The sequence below is a fragment of the Sus scrofa genome, chromosome 4, assembly GCF_054392235.1.
Source record: "Sus scrofa isolate SSC_HxYL_T2T_F1_AM1 chromosome 4, Sscrofa_HxYL_maternal_Yorkshire_Landrace_v2.0, whole genome shotgun sequence".
In the NCBI taxonomy this organism is placed as follows: Eukaryota; Metazoa; Chordata; class Mammalia; order Artiodactyla; family Suidae; genus Sus; species Sus scrofa.
In genome coordinates, this window is record NC_139386.1 from 20,175,717 (window position 1) to 20,198,223 (window position 22,507).

At 40.3% G+C, this 22,507-nt stretch overlaps 1 long non-coding RNA gene across 2 annotated transcripts in view; it reads right to left on the bottom strand.

Moving 5' to 3' along the window:
• LOC146403709 (uncharacterized) overlaps window positions 1-22,507 on the bottom strand; it is a 271,379-nt gene that overhangs the window by 207,805 nt on the left and 41,067 nt on the right. The window contains exon 3 of one of the 2 annotated variants that reach the window (XR_014843454.1): window positions 4,238-4,342. This is a non-coding gene — a long non-coding RNA (uncharacterized LOC146403709). The remainder of the gene's footprint in view (window positions 1-4,237; window positions 4,343-22,507) is intronic. The other variant, XR_014843455.1, reaches the window with a different exon arrangement.

The window sequence follows — 22,507 nt, forward strand, 5'->3', positions numbered from 1 at the left end:
TGACAGGTGGTGAATATGAAGCTTAAGTGAATTGCCATGGTCACATGGCTAGTAGGTGGTTCTAATTTCTAAAACAATTTGACTCCAAAAATCCACATTCATAGCTATTTTCCTTGCTACATTTGCAAATGTCAACTGCAGTAGTTCACAATCCCCAGGTATTAAAACAAAACAAACAAACAAAAAACCCACAAGAATAAACAAATGAATAAATGCCAAGCCAGCAGAGCAGCCAGCCACTTAAGTAAACTGACTCTGAATGTCTATGCATTTCTCATAATGCACCCACAGGCTTTTTACCATTTTATAGATTGCTGGTCCCCATTTGTGATCCTGTTACAACCAATACTGGCTGCTGTGGTGTAAACCATGCTCCCTACAACTCCTTCATATTCAATGCATCTTACAAAAACTGGGAGCAGAAAATAATGCTAAACCTTAGAGACTGAAAAAATCCTAAAGACAGTTCAGTTGACCCTTAAACAAAGCTTGAACCGCACGGGTCTACTTACAGTGAATAAGCTAATATGACTTGTAAATATCATAATAAGACCCGTAAGTACAGTACTACAAGATCTAGGGTTGGTTGAATCCGCGGATATTGAACCCTAGATATGGAGGGACCACTGAAAGAAGGAATCCTGGATACAACGATTGATTACTATAAATTTTACGAGAATTTTCGATCCCTAGGAGGGTCAGTGCCATGTTGTTCAAGGATCAACTACACATTTAAACAAGTGCCGCATTCCTAGGAAAATCAGGCTACAAAACCTCTATTCTAAATATCTTTTTCTGTGAAGAGGCAGAGTCTGAAGAAAGAAAGAAAATAATACCCCTAAGAAACCAGTTAACCTTTCACTTTGTTTAAAAAGACCAAGGAGGAGGGAAGGATTGGGAGTTTGGGGTTAGCAGATGCAAACTATTATTTATAGAATGAATAAATAACAGAGTCCTACTGTATAACACAGAAGACTATGTTCAATATCCTATAATAAGCCATAATGGAAAAGAATATGAAAAATAATATATATATATACGTATGTATGTACAACTGAATCACTTTGCTGTACAGAAATTAACACAACATTGTAAATCAACTATATTTCAATTTTAAAAAAATTTTAAAGAGACCTGCATACCTGTCTGTTTAGGAGGCTCTGTGCACTTATTGGGCATGGGCTGTGACTGATGGGGGAATCATCCTGATAGTGAAACCTCAGTGTTCTCCTGCTTTTAAAAAAGGCATTTATGAGGCTAAACTGGATAGTTCCTTGCAGGTTAAAGTTGGAAATCACTGAGGAAAATCTTTCAAGCTCTGCCTGATGTAAAAATCAGCACCAACCCTGACTTTTAATATGGAAAATCATAAATCGCTAGAATAAATCTCTGTTTGGAATGGGTGGGCCATGTGAATGGCATATGGAAAATACATAAATAATTCTGAGTAGGAAAAGTGAACACGCTTTCTGACTTTGAAAGTGATGCAGAATGTTCAGCCAGGGCAAACTGTATGCCTTTTTCTTTTCCTTTTTCCCATCATGTCACTAATCTCAGTTCCAAAGACTCACATGAAAGGAAGGCAGAACCTCTGTTATCAGGGTTCAAATTTCGATTCAGTTATTAGTTGCATTTTATTGATTATGTTAGGTGAGTTTTCTCTATGCTTATTGCTGTTTTGTCCTCTGATTTTCCCAGGATTGAGACAGCATATTAAAATCTCCTACTTTTAGTGTGTCTCTATTTCTCATCTCTGGTAATTTCTGTTTTTTTGAAAGTCATTGGTATTATTGAAGGAAGAGGTAACGACAGCTTTTGCATTTTTGTGATTTTTCAGCCTGTGGTGTTATAAAACATCCCTTTTTATCTATTTTAATATTTTTGGCCTTACTTCTATCTTGCCTATATCAACTTAGGCCTTTTTTTATTATTATTATTAATGGCTGCACCCATAGCAAATGGAAATTCCCAAGTTGGGGACTGAATCTGAGCTGCAGCTGCTGTGGCAATGTAGGATCATTTAACCCACTGTGCTGGGTCAGGGATCAAACCCCACCTCTGCAGCAGTGACCTGAGCCTCTGTAGTCAGATTCTTTTTGTTGTTGTTGTTGCTGTTGTTGTTGCTATTTCTTGGGCCGCTCCCTCGGCATATGGAGGTTCCCAGGCTAGGGGCTGAATCGGAGCTGCAGCCACCGGCCTACGCCAGAGCCACAGCAACGCGGAATCCGAGCCACGTCAGCAACCTACCACAGCTCACGGCAACGCCGGATCGTTAACCCACTGAGCAAGGGCAGGGACCGAACCCGCAACCTCATGGTTCCTAGTCAGATTCGTTAACCACTGCGCCACGACGGGAACTCCTGTAGTCAGATTCTTAACCCACTGCACCACAGTGGGACCTCCAACCTATGCTGTTTTAACAGCAATTGCCTAACCTTTTATTTTTGACCTTTGGAATAACTTTTAGGTATGTCCCTTTTAAACAACAGAGAGCCAGATTTTGCTTTCAGAGGCAATATGAAAACCCTTTCTCTTTTTCTTTTCTTTTTTTGTAATAAGTAAAGTAAGCCTGTTATGTTTGTTGATATGATCTATGTGGCTGCTCTCTCTTTTGTCATGTTGCTTCATGACATTTTTAGTTGAATATAGAAAGTTGTTCACCATGTGGACACCATTCTTGCCCCTTTCCTTTTTTAAGATGCATACCAAAGTATTTGATAGTAAAATGATATCATGTCTGAGATTTTCTTTAAAATACTTCAACCATAGGGAGTTCCCTTGGTGGCTCAGTGGTTAACGAAACCAACTAGGATCTATAAGGATGAGGGTTCAATTCTTGGCCTTGCTCAGTGGGTTAAGGATCTAGTGTTGTTGTGAGCTGTGGTGTAGGTAACAGACATGGCTCAGATCCCACATTGCTGTGGCTATGGCACAGTCCAGCAGCTGTAGCTCCAATTCAACCCCTAGCCTGGGAACTTTCACGTGCCGCGGGTACAGCCCTAAAAAGCAAAAATAAATATATAAATAAAAATAAAATAAAATACTTCGCCCATAACAGTGATGATGGTATGGGGAAAGATAAAATAAGTACAGTAACAATGATGGTTACTGAAGCTGGATATTGGGGTTCACTGAAGTTCCTACTTTTATATGTTTGGAAATTTTTGTTTTCAAAAGTGTTTTGCTTTTTAAAAGTTATAAATTTTTTTGTCTTAAGTTATACAAAGTTTCTGTGTTTTTTATTTACTTTCATAATAGGCTAAGTTATATCTTCATGAACAGAGACCTGAAATAATTAAAACTTAAGAGCTTCATAAAAAGAACTGTTAGTGTCTAAATCAAATAAAGACCTTCTCTATTGCCTCAAGCTCTGCAGTAAATTATACATACTGTAAATGAGCACAGTTTCTTTTAAACTTACAAGAAACAATTTTGTCTTTGTGAGAGTTTTATAACGACATCCAACAGCCTATAAAAAGCCTGCCTTGATGCGGTTCCCATGGTGACAGGACATAATATATGTGTCCATTAAATTTGGAAATGTAATGAAGTGTAATAAAAATCTACTTCAGAAAAATACACTTCTCAGCATATTTTTATTAATTAAAATATTGCATTGAGCATTTTTCATGTCTGCATGCCTGACAGCAAATAAAAGCTTTGCCACAGATTAACTGTGATTCTTGAGTTCCATCCAATATTAATTGATACAAAATAGGAAAGGCATTTTTGCAGAGAAAATATTTTGACTGGTGGCCCAGCGTGATTAATGGGTAAACAGCTATGCTTCCTGAACTGTGCATATACCATTTCAAATGCCACCAGCAATACAGAATTTGACATTTGTGTCCATAGGGGTAGAAACAGCCTAGTAAGTGGATCTCTTTAATCCTTGGGGAAGATGTTCCTTATCACTGACTCCCAATCCCAGCCTTGCAGATAGTGTGAGTATTTTGCCTGTGGGGGATGCATGGCATCATTAAAGCAGTTTAAACAAACAAACAAACAAACCCTACACAAATTCAACTAACAACAACAAACGCAAAGACCACAAAAACCATCTTGGTGCACCACTATAGGCACAGAACCTAAAAAAAAATAGAAAAAGAAAAGACAAAGAAAACAGGTGAGAGGGAAAGGGAGTAATAAACAAATCACTCTTACAGTCTACTTTGGATAGTTAAAATCCAAAGCAGAAGAAGGGGAGAGGGAAGGGTCTTAATCTTAGGATAATTACCCAGGCACCTTCAGATGAGGAATAGAAAATCTCAGCTCCTTCTGTCTGAGCTCCTCTCTGCATCTGTCTTCGCCAATTAACAATATCTCAGTGGCTTAGACGTATCTGAAATCACATGGGAAACAACTGAGGAAAGAGTGCATAATATAACGTCTGCCCAACTCCCCTCCCATCAACAAGAGGATGAACTACCTCTCACATATTAAATTAATCTGAGAGATATTTGCCTTTTGCGTTCTTGGGTAATTGCAATGGAATAATTACAATTTTGACTATCCTGGTTGCTGTTCCCTGAAACACCCAATCGATTAAAGCCATATTGAGCAACTACTCAACTGAAGAACTAATGAGCTGGACTCACCAGGTCACAAACTCCTCCCCCTCAGTTTTTTTTTTTTTTTTTTAAAAACATACTCTTATACGATTTTCCATTTCTTAGCCACCCCTCAAACTTTAGTTTTTGGAATTGCAGAAAAGGCCTGAAAATCCCACTGCCCCCACATTAAATAGTGCCATACTGGAGTGCCCACTGTGGCTCAGTGGTTAACGAATCCGACTAGGAACCATGAGGTTGCAGGTTTGATCCCTGGCCTTGCTCAGTGGGTTAAGGATCCAGCGTTGCCATCAGCTGTGGTGCAGGTCACAAACGTGGCTCAGATCTGACGTGGCTGTGGCTGTGGCGTAGGCCAGCGGCTACAGCTCCGATTAGACCCCTAGCCTGGGAAACTCCATGTGCCTCTGGTGGGGCCTAGAAAAAGACCAAAAAAAAAAAAAAAATAGTGCCATACTCAAAAATGAAAGGGAATGCTCACGCACAATCCTTATCATCATTGAGGGCAGAACCTCAATGTTATACTACTACCAGACAGTGGAGATTTGCCTCATTGTTGCCGTAAGAAAGCAATCAATGGCAATCCCCACATGTCTGGAAGTTCCCCAAAACCAACTTTTTTTTTCTCTATTGGCTCAGAAGGTTTTTTGGAAGTAGGGAACTCTAGGAGGTGCACATCTATCAAGGCATAATGGAACACGAAAGAAGGGAGGGAACTTAAGGCCTTCCAAATGTGGAGGCTCCTGGGGCAATGGAGCACAGCCAGTTGCCAGCAGCGACCCCCCCCCTCCCCCAGTGAGGCGGGGTACATCAGCACACTCCTTTCACGAACCACGTGGAGTGACTCTCCTCCGAAACACATCCGAGGGCCCTTTGAGAGTCAGAACTCCAGTCAGGCTTCCCTGATTTCTAACACACATACTCCAGCTCCTGTCTGTTCCAGAATTTCTCTTAAGTGCTCCCCTAGCCCCTCATGCTTCATTTCACACTGAAGCACTTATCAGTCCATCTTTGATGGTCTCCTAATCTGTGCCTGCCCATCCACCAGACTGTGAGCCCCTCGATGGTGGAAAATGAATCTCTCTTCGGTACTGCACCCTCGATGAATACTAAATCGTACGTGTGGATTTTTATATCGACTGGAAAAAGTCTTCAACTGTTTGTAAAATATTGTAGGCAAGTGCACACAGATTCTGTCAAATGCATCATGGCCCGCTTCACCCTTTGTACCTCTAGATCACATTGTCGGGAGAGTCGATACTGAAGTTATTTTCTGTATCTGTTTGACTATTTGAAATATTACGGAATTGTTAAATTTGAATAGGGAAAGAAAGAAAATACATATACCTAGAAAATAGCTCTGCCTGTAAGTACCCATTAATGTATTCATTCATTCATAGTATATTTTTAGAGGGCCTAGAAAGTACTGGGTTTGTTGTAGGCCCTGGGAAGGGAGTAGTGAACAAAAGAGAAATGCCTTTTGCACTCATGGAGCTTACATTCTACTGTGCTTAGGAAAAGACAATAAATTGGTAGGTGAATAAAGATATCAGGCAATCTCAGGTTGTAATAAGGACTTACAGGGAAAAGAAACCAGATGACATAATGAAGTGATGGGAAGGAGGGAGGGGTTACATCCATAGATGGACAGGAAAGGCTTCTGGAGGTGGTCACTTTAACCAGGATAAATGTAGAAGAGTGAGGAAAGGACATCAGGTGGCCTATGAGGTCAGAGAACGGGCCGGGGCAAGACTGTGGAGGGCCTTAATGGGTGCCGAAAGAAATTTGGATTCTTTTTTTTTTTTTGTCCTTTTAGGGCTGCACCCACTGCATATGGAGGTTCCCAGGCTAGGTGTCTAATCGGAGCTGTAGCTGCCGGCCTATGCCAGAGCCACAGCAACACCAGATCTGAGCCGCATCTGTGACCTACACCATAGCTCATGGCAATGATGGATTCTTAACCCACTGAGCGAGGCCAGGGATCAAACCTGAGTTTTCACAGATTCTAGTTGGGTTCATTACTGCTGAGCCACAACAGGAACTCCTGGAATTCAGATTTTAATTACAGAGCCATGAGAAAAAAATTTGAATGTTAAGATAGAAAGTGACAAGGTCTTATTTTTAGGAAAGACCACTATGGCTGTGAGGTAGACAATGGAAGGTGACCTGCCAAGAGATGAATCAAAGGCTGCTGGCATCTTGTGAACAGAGACCATGGATTCTGCTTGAAGTCCTACAGCACACACGACAGCCCTTCTTAATAAAGAACCATCCATCCACTGGTGCTGAGGTTGAGAAACCTTGATTTTCCCTATGTAGATCTGCTTTTTGATTTCTGGATCACATGGTAGAAGCAACAGGAAAAAGAAGTTAAGAGTTCCCCTTGTGGCTCAACAGGTTAATGACCCAGCGTAGTCTCTGCGAGGATGTGGGTTTGATCCTTGGCCTCACTCAATGGGTTAAGGATCTGGTGTTGCTGCAAGCTGCAGCATAAGTCGCAGGTGTGGCTCAGGGCTGGTGTTGCTGTAACTGTGGCATAGACCAGCAGCTGTAGCTCTGATTCGACCTCTAGCTTGGGAACTTCCATATGTTACAGGTGCAGGCGTAAAAAGAAAAAAAAACTAAATAAATTCTAAGGGGTGTATCGTCATGGAAGCAAATAAGCAAACTATAGGAAGAAAAGAACAAATAAAAAGAAGCTGTAAAGCTAGAGTCATCCACCTTTTGTACCAAAAGCAAAGAAGCTTTGCTCTTAAGACCAGCTGAACTCCCTTTAATTTTCTATTGCACCCTTCACATGGTGACCCTCACTGATAAAAAAAAAAAAAAAAAATAGCTATTTTAAATTTCCCATTAATTAAACTAAATAGTATTTCATTTACATTACATTTTATTAACAATTGATGAATCCTTGTCCTTGGATATGTCTTCTTTTCAATAAATTTATCACTTGCTTTCAGAAATATAAGCATCTTATTAATTAATGATTGGGATTAAAACTGTTTCTCTCTGACAACACCTGGACCTTTTCAATTAATATTCTAAAAACAGAGACATGGAGTTCCCATCATGGCTCAGCAGTTAGTGAACCTGACTAGCATCCATGAAGATGCGAGTTTGATCCCTGGCCTCACTCAGTGGGTTAAGGATCCAGCGTTGCCGTGAGCTCTGGTGTAGGTTGCAGACGCTGCTCAGATCCTGCGTTGCTGTGGCTGTGGCATAGTCCTCTAGCCCGGGAACCTCCACAGGCTGCGGGTGCAGCCCTAAAAAGACCAAAAATAAATAAATAAATAAATTAATTAATTAATTAATTTAATTTAATTAAATAAAAAGAGACAGCATTCTGCAATGGCCAGTACTGTCAGATACGCTCATCTAGGTGAAGCTGGATTGTTCTTTTTCTTGCAGAGACTGATGCGATGGGATTCTCCCAACAAATTATTATGCTGAGTCTTAGAGAAGGTTTCACACTCAAAGGGAGCCCCTGTGGTGCTGTTATTCCTCTTTGAAGGACACTTGACTTTCACCGAACATCTGCTTTGCTTAATGTACCTCTACTAAAAGACAGCACCTGAACTGAATATGTGAACCAAGGAAGACAACCAGCAAGAGGCCGCTCGGAAAACCCCGGGAGCTCTGCCAGGAGGCTAAAATACAGCTGCCCCTCTGACAACAGGGTCTGAATTTGAGAGGGTCCACTTAGATGCAGATTTTTTTCAACAAATACATACAGTACGACACAAGTGAATCCAGGGATGCAGAACCTTGGGTACAGAGAAAGAGGGCTGACTATGGGACTTGAGCATCCAGGGATTTTGGTATCCATGGTGCGTCCTGGAACAAATCCCCTGTGAGTACTGAGGGATGACTGGACAACATAGATCCTTAAAAGAAAACCCTTAAAATAGTTTTTCAGGGAGTTCCCGTTGTGGCTCAGTGGTTAACGAATGCGACTAGGAACCCTGAGGTTGCAGGTTCAATCCCTGGCCTCGCGCATTGGGCTAAGGATCTGGCACTGCTGTGAGCTGCAGTGTAGGTCACAGACGCAGCTCAGGATCTGGCGTGGATCTGGCGTGGCTGTGGCTGTGGTGTAGGCCAGGGGCCATAGCTCCAATTAGACCCCTAGCCTGGGAACCTCCATACGCCATGGGCAGGGCCCTAGAAGAGACAAAAAAAAAAAAAAAAAAAAATAGGTTTTCAGAGGTTTCCTTTAAAGTCTGTATTTTCTGAATGGTTACATTCAGTGAAAATCAACACAAATTAATGGAAAAACGAAGATTACTTATTCATATAAGAGTACGAAGGTTGATATACTGGAATAAAAACATCCTATTATGAGGCAATAACTAGGCAGACAAATATATTTAACAATAAAAGTACAAGTTAATACCAGGAACGGTGGCAGGAGGAGATGGACATTCTCATACACTATCTGGGGGCAAGGTTTATTCATTATCATAACCTTTCACAGAAGCACCTCTAAACAATTTTTAAAAAGTTCATGCCTTATAACGCACTAACTACCTTTCTATCTTGAGTGATCAGAGAAGAACACAAAGATGCATGGATGCCTGTCACAAGATTAAAATAATAGTGTGAAATGGTAACAAATCAGAAACCTGGCAAATACATTATAGTTAACCTAAAATATGAAATATTAGTAAGTTATTAAGCCGTGGCACAGTGGGTTAAGAATCCAACTGCAGCTGCTTGGGTTATTGTAGAGGCACAGGGTTCAATCCCCGGCCAAGTGCCAGGTTAAATGGTTAAAGGATGCGGCATTGCCACAGCTTCAGGGTAGGTCATAGCTGTGGCTGAGATTCAACCCCTGGCCTGGGAACTTCCAAATGCCACAGGTGCACCCACTAAAAAAAAAAAAAAAAAAAAAAATCAGTTTTTCAGAAAAACATTCATGATACTAGTCACTAATGTATTCCTAGAACTTAAAATTGCACATGATAGAAAGCCCTCTAAATATTTCTCAAATGAAAGAATATAGCATTGAATGAAAGAGGGTACAAATCATATTTTCAGCATGTTCCAAATTCGCTTATAAGTATTACTTAAACAGATAAGATGGATAGACCCCTATCTGTGAAAGGAAAAACTCAGCATTCTTTACAATGGCTACTTTGGGGTGGTAGGTTTGTGCATTGTTTTTGTTCTTTATTTTAAAATTTTTCTGTAAGAAATATTAATCAGTTCTATAACCAAAAAGAGTGGCCTTTCTAAGTGACAAAAGGTATGTGCACATTAGAAACGTAAGTCATTATTCCTTTTGGTGGTGTTTCTTGCTGGCCTTAACTCCAATTAGAGTCCCTATTAGAGCCTCTGAGTGTTTATGGGATTAATCAATCAACTTTGGGTAACAAACATTTGTTAAGTGTCTGACATGATCTGGGGAGACACAAATGAACAGTATGCTTCCTACTCTTAAGGGTATTACAGTAAATATAAAGCAATATTATTTACTTAGATATTTAATATAAAGAAAATTCGCTTAGGAGAAAACTAATGAAAGCTTTCCATCACCTGGAGCTGGTTTCATAATGGAAATAAGTGGGTAGAGGCCACCATAGCAGCAAAAAGCCAGAAGATCTGCACCGGCCTGAGGGAGACGGGAAGGAAGAGTGCAAGTCACGAGGCAAAAGCAATGAGAAGACACACAGAGGTACAGAAGCCAAGGGAAGAAAATGAGTGTAGGAAGAGGCCATCCTGGCATTCAGCCGAGAAACCAAATAAGACAACACCTGAGATGGGAAACGAACGGCACGGTAGCTTTGCTTTCTGGTGTGTATTCTAGTCACATCTTCACTTCTACCCAAGGAGAAATGATAAATGACATGTCTGCTGCCTTCTCCAGCCTCCAGGCCATGTTCCCGGCCCCTCAATCTAACTCTCATTTGTGAGTAAACCCCCCTTTCTCGGCTCTGTCTCCACAACCTCGATCACTCCATTTCCCACTCTTTCCACGTCCCAAATCCTCCAGCTCTCCTCCTGGGCAAAGAAACACCTCCCACAATGTTTTCAAGATTTTAAGACATTTTAAGACAGAGAGAGCTTTTAAGACAAGGGATCCATGACTTAAGCGGAAGACGGAGTGCAGTTAAAGGAGATTTAAGTCCTTGGTGAGATGGTAACTTTCAAACCAGACTGGTAGCCTTTCCCTGCTTGTCGTCACTAGGACACTGAAGATGGATAGCCTTAATACCAGGCCCTCTGCACTAATAAACACCTGGTTTAAAGGGAATGGCCCTAGAGAAAAGGTATCTCCAGCAAGGTTCATACCAACATGCATTTTATTCAACAGGCACGCAAATATAATAATTACCAGTATATGATTGTGTGACAAATAAGAGCTTAGTGAATTTTGCAGTGTAATGTATAGATAAGTAGGTAGGGTGGGAATTTCTTTCTTTCTTTCTTTCTTTCTTTCCTTCTTTCTTTCTTTCTATTGACTGTACCCAGGGCATGTGGAAGTTCCTGTGCCAGAGATCAAACCCATACCACAGCATCGACCCAAGCCACTGCAGTGACAACACTGGATCCTTAACTCACTGCACCACAAGGAAGCTCCAAGGGAATTTCTTTTTTTAAACACAGAGTTCAGAAACAAATCAACAACACTTACATGTAGACCACAGAATGCTGGTTTCAGGGGACGATAACAGCTGTTATAGAAAATGAGGATTCTGGTTACAAATTCTGGGAAACACTTGATAGAACAAGTGTCTTTACTGTTGTCTTTAACATGTCAAGGCAAACTGTTCAGATATGTAACATTTCCCAAGTTTAGCTGACCACAGAATCTCTTTGTAGATTATTTTGCAGATCCAGGGTTTTCTTAGGGAGCATATTTTAAAATGCATAGAACCAGATTTGATTTTTTCATTATAGAATCATATTAGAGGTGATCTCTAACCTCAGAAGTGATTTTAAAACAGCTCTTCTCAATTGTGTCTGCCCATTAAAATCGTTTGAGACGCTTTTAAAATTCCCAATGACCGGGAAGTTCCCGTCGTGGCGCAGTGGTTAACGAATCTGACTAGGAACCATGAGGTTGCGGGTTCGGTCCCTGCCCTTGCTCAGTGGGTTAACGATCCGGCGTTGCCGTGAGCTGTGGTGTAGGTTGCAGACGCGGCTCGGATCCTGCGTTGCTGTGGCTCTGGTGTAGGCCGGTGGCTACAGCTCCGATTCAACCCATAGCCTGGGAACCTCCATATGCCGCGGGAGCGGCCTAAGAAATAGCAACAACAACAACAAAAAAAAAGACAAAAAAAAAAAAAATTCCCAATGACCAAGCCTTACCCCCAGTCAATCAATTCAGAATCCTTGAGGCTAGGACTTGGGCATCAGTATTTTGTAAAGTTCCTGAGAGGTTGCAATGGGCAGCCAAGTAGATATGTACCGCCACTGAGTCTCTCACCAATAGAGGAAGCTTCTTCAGTATCCTTGATATCTTGTTTTGCTAGCTCTTCAATAAGGGGGAAACTCTGTACCCCCAAGAGACAGTGACACATTCCTCTGCTATGCTAAACAGAAGATGAAGCACATCACATTAGGATAACATTTATCTCAGTAATATCTTACATTGCTAAGACTGTATCAATCAATGAATGGCACTTATTTTTTTTTCCCTTATTGGTTTGAGCATAGTGTTCCAGATAAAATTCATACTCAAGGAAAACACAAGCTTCAAATTTATTAATAAAGTTCCAACAGCAAATACTGCAAAGCAGATAGCTAGATTTTGTACAGAATATTAACTGTGACGTGTGATATTTAAGGGCAAAATTTTAAAACTAATATTTATAGACCTGATATGTACAATCTAGAAATCTCAATAGCAGAGATGCTTTTTGCATTGGAGACACAGGCCCGGTGAATCTCGCCAGCCCCCACAGCACAGAGTAAGACTGTCTTGGAGGCAGGAGCTGACAAAGGCTCATTTGCCAATCTTTACCTTGGTAGAACTTTATTTATAATTCTCCCAAGTACTGCTTTTTTTCTTCTCAATGAATTACTTGGAACTCTTAGGAGAGTAGAAAGCACTGCTTGCGGTTGAATAAAGTTAAAATAGGTGAACTCTAGGGACTCCAGCCATATAAACAACCAAAATAGAAATATCTAGGCTAGGGGTTGAATTAGAGCTCCAGCTGCAAGCCTACTGCCACAGCCTCAGCTGAATCCAAGCCGCATCTGTGTCCTATGCTGCAGCTTACAGCAATGCCAGATCTGTAACTCACTGAGGGAGGCCACGGATCGAACCTGCATCCTCATAGACACTACGTTGGGTTCTTAACCCACAGAGCCACAATAGGAACTCAAAGAAACACATTTGATTGAATCTACCAAAAACCAGTTTCACAAATGATATTCCCAAAAGCACTGCCCCTAATTTGGGGTGAAGCGATAGGTCATTCTGTTAAAATGCATAACAATTTAATCTCTTAGCTACTCATGAATTTCGTGTTTTAAAAATAAGAGCAATAGGTCCAAAATGGAGTCACTTATGCTAAGTCCCATTTCCCTAAATCCATACCTAATTATAGTTTTGACTCTCCCATGGATGGAATCTTAAACAAGTCAATCAGGAATCACATGATCAGCACTAGTCAAGAAATCTGCTTGATAGACACCTGTCATCCCCTAAAGATGAGGGACCTTGCAATAACCAACTCACTTTTTTATCTAGTATAACCTTTTTGTTTCTGATCCCTTCTGCCTATAAAAGTCTTACATTTTGTATAGCTCCTTGGAGTTCCTTTCTATTTGCTAGATTAGATGCTGCCTGATTCATGAATCACTGAATAAATCCAAGATCTTTAAAGTTTACTCAAATGAATTTTGTATTTTAACACATGCAAAACTTGCATCAAAGAAAACAAATACCTAGTGCTTTATCCTTAAAATTGAAAAGGTTTATGACAAGGTAGTTTCATTATTTATTTGAATAATAAAATAAAGTCCAATTTCAACCTGACTTGCTAAAACCAGCTATCTGATCTTAGAGTCACTAAGCTTTATTTCCTTCACAATCCAATTTCCTTTATTATTTGTATTGCTAATAACTGTTTTGATTAAGAAATTAGGGACAGAAATGATCATGCTGTATAATTAGGTATGTAGATTTGGAGCTTTCCCCTTTTAAATGCAGTGTGTTCAAAGAGCCAGATCTTTGTACCAGATAATTTGTAGAATTATTTATTGCATCAGTAATGTGCTGGGATGGTTAGGAAGCTAAGAATTTGGGGATTATCCCCTGGCCAATGGCTGGGGGGTCCATAAATATACCAAATGAATCTAAGCAGGCCTTTAAAAAATCCAATTTATTGAATTAAGTATGAGTTTTAATAGCTCAATAAAACATCACTGAAAGATAAATATTGCAAGTTTACATTGCCCAGTTTCAACAGAGCAATTCATTGAATTTTATCTCTCTAGGAAAAAAATATATTATGATTCTTTTTCATGACAAATTTGTATCTAACTTATAAATGACTCCTTCAATGAACCCAATAGTTTCTATAATAATGGGGTAAAAGTTATCTGCTATTTAACAGTGTGTTAGCTATTTTGAAGCTCAAATATAAAGAGAGCCTAAGGGAACATGTACACACTTATGCCAAAGAAGAGGAAACGTAGGGAAAGAAGCCGAGAGGATAAGGGAATTTAAGGCTGTGTTTAATTTTGTGGTTGGGCTGCTGTCATGTAGAAGAGGGATTAGACTTTCTCTGATGCTTCTGAGGGCTAGAGACCAAAGAGAGATGTCTTGTATAACAACATAAGGAAATATTTTCAAGCAGTCAAAATTATTTCAAGGTAGAAAATCCCCAAGAGGAAGTGAGTTGTTTATTAATAAAAGCAATCAAGTCCAGACTTGATAAACACACGCAGAAATATTGAAGAAGAGGTCTGGCATCAGAGCCGGGAGTCAACTGGATTTCTTTTAAAGTCTATTTCTACCCCGAGGTCCAAGAATTTTCCGAAATGAATTATAGTTACTTGGAGATTATCAAAAATCAAGAAATTTAGTTTAAATCATTGGAAACAGAAATCAGAATCAACCTAAAATAAAACGTTTTCATTGTTTAAAGTTTTATTAAAGTATAGTTGATTTACAATGTTGAGATAATTTCTGCTGTACAACGAAATGATTCAGTTATACACAAAAGTTATCTGCTATTTAACAGTGTGTCAGCTATCATTCTTTTTCAGATTCTCTTCCCACATAGATTATCACAGAAATTGAGTAGAGTTCCCTGTGCTATACAACAGGTCCCAGCTGGCCAATCCCAACCTAAATCCTAAAATAAAATTTTTAACCCAAGGTGCAACCACTGAGAAACATAAATTACCATAATTAAATCATTCTTGATTAAAAATCTGTGCAGTATAGTCATATTTTTCTATATAAAGTCATATTTTTGAAAAACTGTACAAAGAATGATCTTTTTTTAAAATTTCACATTAAAAGGTATAAACTTATAGGTCTACATGTTTTTGGCTGTTATCGCTAGATTCTGAAGTCACAGACGATTTTTATTTTCCTCTTTTTGCTTATGTTAATATGTTTGTTTTCTTAAAAAGAATATAGTTAATTGAGAAATAAATCAGTAAAATATTAGAAGTATGTTTTGTCTACATTGACGCAATAAATTTTAAAACTGAGATACCTAGATAATTTTCATCACGGTCTCTCTCCCTTTAACCTTAGTTGTCTGGATATGGTAAAAAAAAAAAAAAAACTGAAGTGCTTAAATTATAATTATCCAAATTTGTCCTTTAATTTCTCAGTGCAGAAAAAGCTTACATATTCCATCATCTGTAAATTAATTAAATTAATTACAAATTAATAAAATTAGCTTACTGGACATATTTTACTGAATGTAAGAGAGCATTGTCCCAGTATCTTTCACAATATAATTGTGTACTAAGGAATATTTTAAATTTTATAACATTTTAGTTTAAAATTAAATCATTGTCAATAATTATTTAGGGTTATAATCTCCAGCTATACCAATTATAAGCAATTGAGGTTATAACATAAATAATTCTAGTTCCCATCCTGCTAGGCCGCCATGGGCTGGCTGCCTCCCTCAACCTCCGATCTTAGCTCATATCAAGTTGTCTGCTCCACACAGCCTCTCTGGCTCTAAGTTTTGCTTATAATTCCCCCTCCACCTCTTCAGGTCTAGGGATGGTAACCACTCCCCACTGCTATTAGCTCCAGGGCCCTGCATTATCCTTGTGGTTTCTCTATATGTAGTCAACATTTTGATAATAATCCCTTCATTAAACTTCCCCAAATCATCCAGTTTGGGAGTAACATCTATTTCCTGCTGCAACTCTAGAGATAAAAGTAAAAATTCTAAATGTGTAAAAGCCAAAATCTAATGGTCCTTCTGATGGCCGGGGGTCTCCATTCTTCATTTCCTAAAACCAGAGTCCCAGCTCTGGCCCAGGCTGTGTCTAGTTACCTATAGGCTACGAACAGATCAACCTCCCAGTTTTGACTTCTGCCGGTTTTGCTCTTCATGCGCCTCTTTTGAGAGGCTTTGGTGGAGTCAGAGCACCTCTCTAACTTGAGGCCATCCATCCATGCAGGTGCATGGTCATCTATCATTACTTGTCCACAGGCCCTTCATATACCTGCCTGCCTAGACTTTCCCCAACCTCTGGCAGCGCTCTGTGCTACATGGAACATCTCCAGCCCGGTGGACATACCTTCTCTCTGTACCTGTATCTCTCCATCTTACTGATTCAAACACTCTGAATCTCATGCATGTTATAATAGATTCCATATATGGGACTTGGTGTAGAAAGAGTTGATATGCTCCTTTTCACAATCACTACATCTTTTCTTCATGGACACTAGTTACACTGAAATAAGCAATTTATTCAAATTCACTTCCAGAAGTGTGATTTACTCTGCATTGCCTTCCCCAGCATGGGACTCCAGAGGATACGCCCCGGCTGGAATATCCACAGCTCTCTTCCTCTCAAGTCTCTGCTTTACTAAATATACATTTAGGATGACGTCCCACACTGAAAGGCAAAATGACACTGGGACCTTAACCAGTAGCTACCATCACCACTGAGAAGAATCCAAAGATACATCTGTGACACTGGTAGATATTTGGGAGGAATGTACACTCTGAACACACCACCATGTGGTTGGGCCACAGTGATTTATTTCCCAAACAGATGGAGCAGGAAAGCTGTTCAGAAATGCTCTGTTGTTGGACAAGGTACTATCTTTGCTGTTCTCTGCTAAGTCTCTGCAAACTTTAGAAACAAAATTTGCAGTTAAGTGGTACCTAACCTTAAATCATTTTAGGAAGACCCTGAGAGTACTGTGCTTGGCGTGGGGTGAAAGCAACATGTGTGGGAGATTTTACACCAAGTTAATGATATAATGGAACCCCTTGACGAAGCCAATCAAAGAACTTATTTTCCCACCAACACTTGTCTAGATGATCTGATCTAGTCTCATCAATTAACTATGAGCTTGTGACTCCCAAATTTAAACTTTTAGCTCAAACCTGTTTCTGGACCTCCAGACTCACTACCTCAATGCCTTCTCTATGGCTACACACAGGTGTCAACCAAGCACCTGATACTGAACAAGTCCCCCCACCCCAGAGATAACCCACCCACCTCCCCCATTTGTTTCTCCTGAAATCTTACTAAATAATCCCTCCACTCTTCTAGGGATGCAGGAATAAAAATCTTGATTCCTCTCTCTCACTCACATTCAACCTATTAGCAAATTCTGCTAACTCTCCTTTCTAAATATCCACAATCGGATCCCCACGCGCCATCTCTACCACAACACCCCCGGTTCAAGCACCAGCATCTCTTGTCTGGACTAACATAGCCTCCTACCTATGGCTTTCCTCCTTATGCTTTTGCTCCTACATCCATTTCACAAGCAAAAGTATCGTTTATAAGGATGAGTCAGGTCATGATACTTCTCCGCTCAAACCCTCGCAGTGCTTTCTCAATCTACACACCATAAAATCTAAATTCTCGACCCAGGCTTATGTGAGGCTTGATGGACTGTACCCCATCGTTCCTCTGCCTCTCACCTGCTTCCTCCCAATGACATCTCCTGTCACTCTCTCCCTTCCTCCCTCTCCAGCCACAAGGGCATCCATATGCCTACACCTTAAACATATTCCAGGGACTTTGCTTGATTGCCTGGAACATTCTTCCCTTGACATCTGCAAGTCTTACTCCATTGCTTCCTTAAGGCTTTGCTGAGGTGTAACTGTAGGGAGGCCTGTTCCTGTTCATTCTACATAAAATAGTATGTCTCACCCATATCACTTCTTGTCCCTTACCTTGCTAGATTTTTCCTGATTAGAACATAATAAATCTATTTACTTCTTGTCTTCTCTCAGTGGATAGAAACACCGTGAGGATAGAGGCTTTGTATTCTCAGCACCTCGAATACTACCTGATACAAAACAGGCACTTACTATATATCTACTGGGTGATTAAACAAATGAATAATGCACTGCTTTGTCCCCTGTCTTTCTCATAATGAAAGCCTGCATGTTTGTACATCCTCGCACATCGCCTGGAACACATCAGACCTTGATCCAGGCATTCATTATTTCCCAAAGATGGGAAATCTGGAGTTAATCATCCATTTCAAATTGGTACTGCCCCATGGGCCTTTTATCATCCTTATACCAAGACTGCTGGAAAATCCAGATTGAGCGATTACAATGTTCTCCTAAGGAGGCATTTGCTGTTCATAAAAATCTAAAAAAATAGCATCTATGGAACAAAGAGGCCGATGCAGTGCAGAGATACATTATCCCGAACAGCTTAAGATGGCTTCCAGGAATAGGATGTACCATGTAATGGCATAATAACCTGTCCATTTCTCATTAGAAAGAGACTGAGGGTACAGCTGGCACCACACATTTATTTTTAAAGCTCTTGCATGAAGTTGTTCTCATAGACGCAACTGTGGACTTGAAGATTCTAAAAGAGAATTTCTAATAACAGAGTAATTATCAAAATATCCCATGCCTTCTACATGTGGAATTAGAAACTGAGGGGGTGGACCAGAGAGGGGAGGGAATGCTGCAGAAAATACAGCGAGTGAATTTTAGACAAATCTTTTACTTTCAGAATCAACGGACTCAAGGATTAGAAAGAGCAAATGTCTTGCCCCACGTGTTGTATATTATCTACATAAAGTGCGCAGCACAGAGGAGGCACTGGATATTTGTTACTTATGTCTTTAACCTCTGTCATGTTGGTTAAGATCACAGATTTCGATGTCAGACACACAAGTGTTAATTTTTAGTAGTAACTAACTAGCTGTAGAATTGGACCAGTCACCTAGCCACCCCCCTCTTTTAAAAAAATTTTTTTTTTCTTTTTACAGCCATACCTATGGTGTATGGAAGTTCCCAGGGTAGGGGTCGAAATGGAGTTACAGCCAAGCCCTACACCACAGTCACGGCACATGGATCTGAGCTGCATCTGCAACCTACTCCATGGCTTGCGGCAACGCTGGATCCTTAACCCACTGAGTGAGGTCAAGGATCGAGCCCACATCCTCACAGAGACAATGCTGTATCCTTAACCTGCTGAGACACAATGGGAACTCCTCACCTACCCTCTCTGGTCTTCCATTCTTGTATCTAGAAAGTGGAGATAATCACACTCTTCATGGGGGAAGGACTGAACAAATAAAGGAATGCATATAGTGCAGTGTCTGGCATATGAATAATAATAACAAATACAATATGAGCAATAGACCATCTATCAGGCATTGCAGAAAGAGAATGGCAAGGAAGAGGAGGCATGTCTAAGCTGCCTTGTGACTACTCTTCCACCTTTACAAGTCTCCGCTCAACTGTCTATGGCATGTGTTTGGAAGAGTTGCTAACAGAGTAAAAGGCTTTGGACTCCAGCTTCTCAGGCAATCGGGGGAAGAAATTATATCCCTCTATTTGCCAACTAATTTCGCACCTCACTTCACACTAAACTTAACATCCTCTCCAGGGTTTGATAACGCCACTCATTCCCTAGGAACTTACCCTCGACCTCTTAGAATTAAGGTGGGTACATTCTTTAGTCACTGCTCCAGTTCTGCCAGTCCCTCCCTTGCACTGGGTCAGCTCTACTCCTTACCCTCCAATCCAAGTAACCGTGGCTGCCTTTCCCCTTGTCCCTCTGCCCCTGTTACAGAAGACTTCTCACCACTCCCTGGAGTAAGAGACTGGGATCCCATAACTCATGATGTTTGCATCCACTGATCCCTCTCTCTTTCTCATCCAAACCAAGGCTGACTGATCTTTTAAGATCAAGCCTGTGCATCACCTCCCTGTGGAGATCCTGCTGTCTTCCTCACTAACCCCAAGGAGAGATGATTTCTAACCCCTTGGCTTCACCTGTGTGTCTCCTCAGAACTACATTACGCCTTTTAGAACCTCTATTGCAACTACTGGCTCATCTGTAACACAGTCTTAGGATCAGATAGACTTAATTTTTATTTCCAACTACCCATTTACTATGTGACTTTGAGGATGTTATTTACTGTTCTTGATCCTCAGAACCCTCATGTGTAATAAAAAAATCATAACATTTCTCCCAGGGGATTATTATGAGAATTCAGTGAAATCATAGGAACAAATGTTTAGTCAATGCTGTCACTGAATATGTGTTTTATGTGTACCTGGCACACAGAACCCATTCTTTCATCCAAAAAAGTTTTATAATGCATTTCGGATGTGTCAGGCATTGTGTGCAATTCAACAGAGGCAATAAGACTCAGCCCCAGCATTCAACAAGCTTAGAGACTATTACTGGGGTGGCTGAAGGAGTGCTGGCTGGGGGAAGACAGAGCAGAGCATGGAGGGGATGGATAGACAAGGAAAGGTGCAACCATGCCACAGCGTGGGAGAGGCTACAGTCGGGTGGGATGACATGTGACTGCATCTACACAAGTCTTAGAAGGGAAGAAATGCTTCCCAGAGGCTTTGGGATTCAGGCTGAGACTGAAGGGTGCATAGGAATCAGCCACACAATGGAGTGGCAGAGGTAGTAGAGGTGGCAGAAGTGAGGAGGTTGGTGTGTGGAGCTAGGCAAGGCAGTGCACGAAGGGCGTTCTTGACAGGGAATGTGCAGGGACCTGGAAACAAAAAAGAGCCTACTGGGTGCAGAGTCAAAAGCTTTTCAGTATGGCTTGAGACAATAAAGATAATCAATAAATACTTAGTCAATTAGCTAAGTAAAAGCTGGACTCTACCCTTCCTACCCTCCCTAAGCTCCTATGGCACTTTTCTGCTACTATCCATCACATGCATTTGAAAACGTGTTCACATCCAGTGAACTCCAATGTAGACTACAGGGGTTAGGAGCAGGGGTTCTAGATGCAGACTGTCCAGGTTCAAATATCAGCTCTGCCCACTTAACTGACTGTGGAACTTCGTTACTCACCTCCAGTTTCTCTCTTGGAAAAGGGAGATTAAAAATAGTCCCTTCTGTGGTTATATGGATTTATTTATTAGTATGGCAGCTGACACAGAGCAATCCTATAACAAATGTTATTAACATGACACATACTCCTCCCTAAGTTTTCCCCATGTGCACATCTTGTTTCATGACCCAACTGCAAACTCTTTGGGGTCAAGGACGCAGTCGTACACCTTTTTTTTTTTTTTTTTTTTAAACCCTGAAAGGACAGAGCAGTACTGGTTTAAAATGCTTAATAAATGTGTGCTGACAGAGTTAGAGTAGTTCAGGCAGTGAAGCAGAATGCTTAAGATCATGATATCCGGAGCTGGATCTTGTCTGAGCTCATATTCATAGCTCTTCCATTTTCTGACTCTGTGATTTGGGCAAGTTGCATAACCTCTCACTGCCTCTCCTTGCCTCAAACTTCTTGTCAGCAAAATGGCGATAATCATAACAATGAACTTACCTGCTAATTAGGAACATTCTGGGGGTGACCTTTTGTAAAACCTTTAGACCAAGCCTGCCTGGTATTTAAGAGCCAGTATTGTCATTATTATGCTGCATAATATTTGTAGCATTAGAATGGGAAGTCAGGACTGAGATGGGAATGCAAGATGCCTAAATTTGCAGCCAAACTAAAGACACAATGCCAGTGAGATGTGTGTCATTTCTATGCATTTGTGTAAAATCACCTCTACATATGCACAAATAAATATTCACAACTTCATTATATTAATAATAATATAATACCATTATATTAAAGGTAACACCGTCTAATGTAACAGGTCACATGTAGATTTCTCTCTGCTTCATACCTGAATTGGTCCTATCAAGCTTGAATCAAACAGAATCTTGGCTTTAGAACCCAAGTAAGAGATTGGAGGGCTCCTCAGAAATAAGAAACCAAACAAGACACTGCCTCTTAATATCCTGAAACTAGCAAATACCAAAAATGATAGCTTTAAAAATTTAGATATTAATGGTTGATCCAATCCTAAGAGACTCAATGCAATTTGAACCATCAAAGTCAGTTCTAAAGCTGGATCAAATCCACTTATCCATCCCTGATTTAGAGCTTATGGATTTTATTCTTCTAAGGATCTGTAATCCAAATACCTCATTTGGAGCTCTTGGGGGAAGATGCAATAAAGTGTACAGAATGCTAGGAATTCAAGTGGGGAAATTCCTAACTCCTTAATTAAAGTTGCAGGGACAATGCTTTCTGCATGAATCAGATTCATAAAAGTATAATAACAACCACAGATTTATAGTTGGACAAGGGATATATGTCATGCTCTGAGTTACAGCTGAGAGCAGAGTTTGTTAAAGCTAAATTATGGCAAATGCCTTCAACTGAAAAAAATGTATGCATAAAATATTAGCCACAATACACACTTAGAATACTCTGCAGTATAATAAAGAGAGTTTCTCTTAAAGGTTATAAATTAAGAATG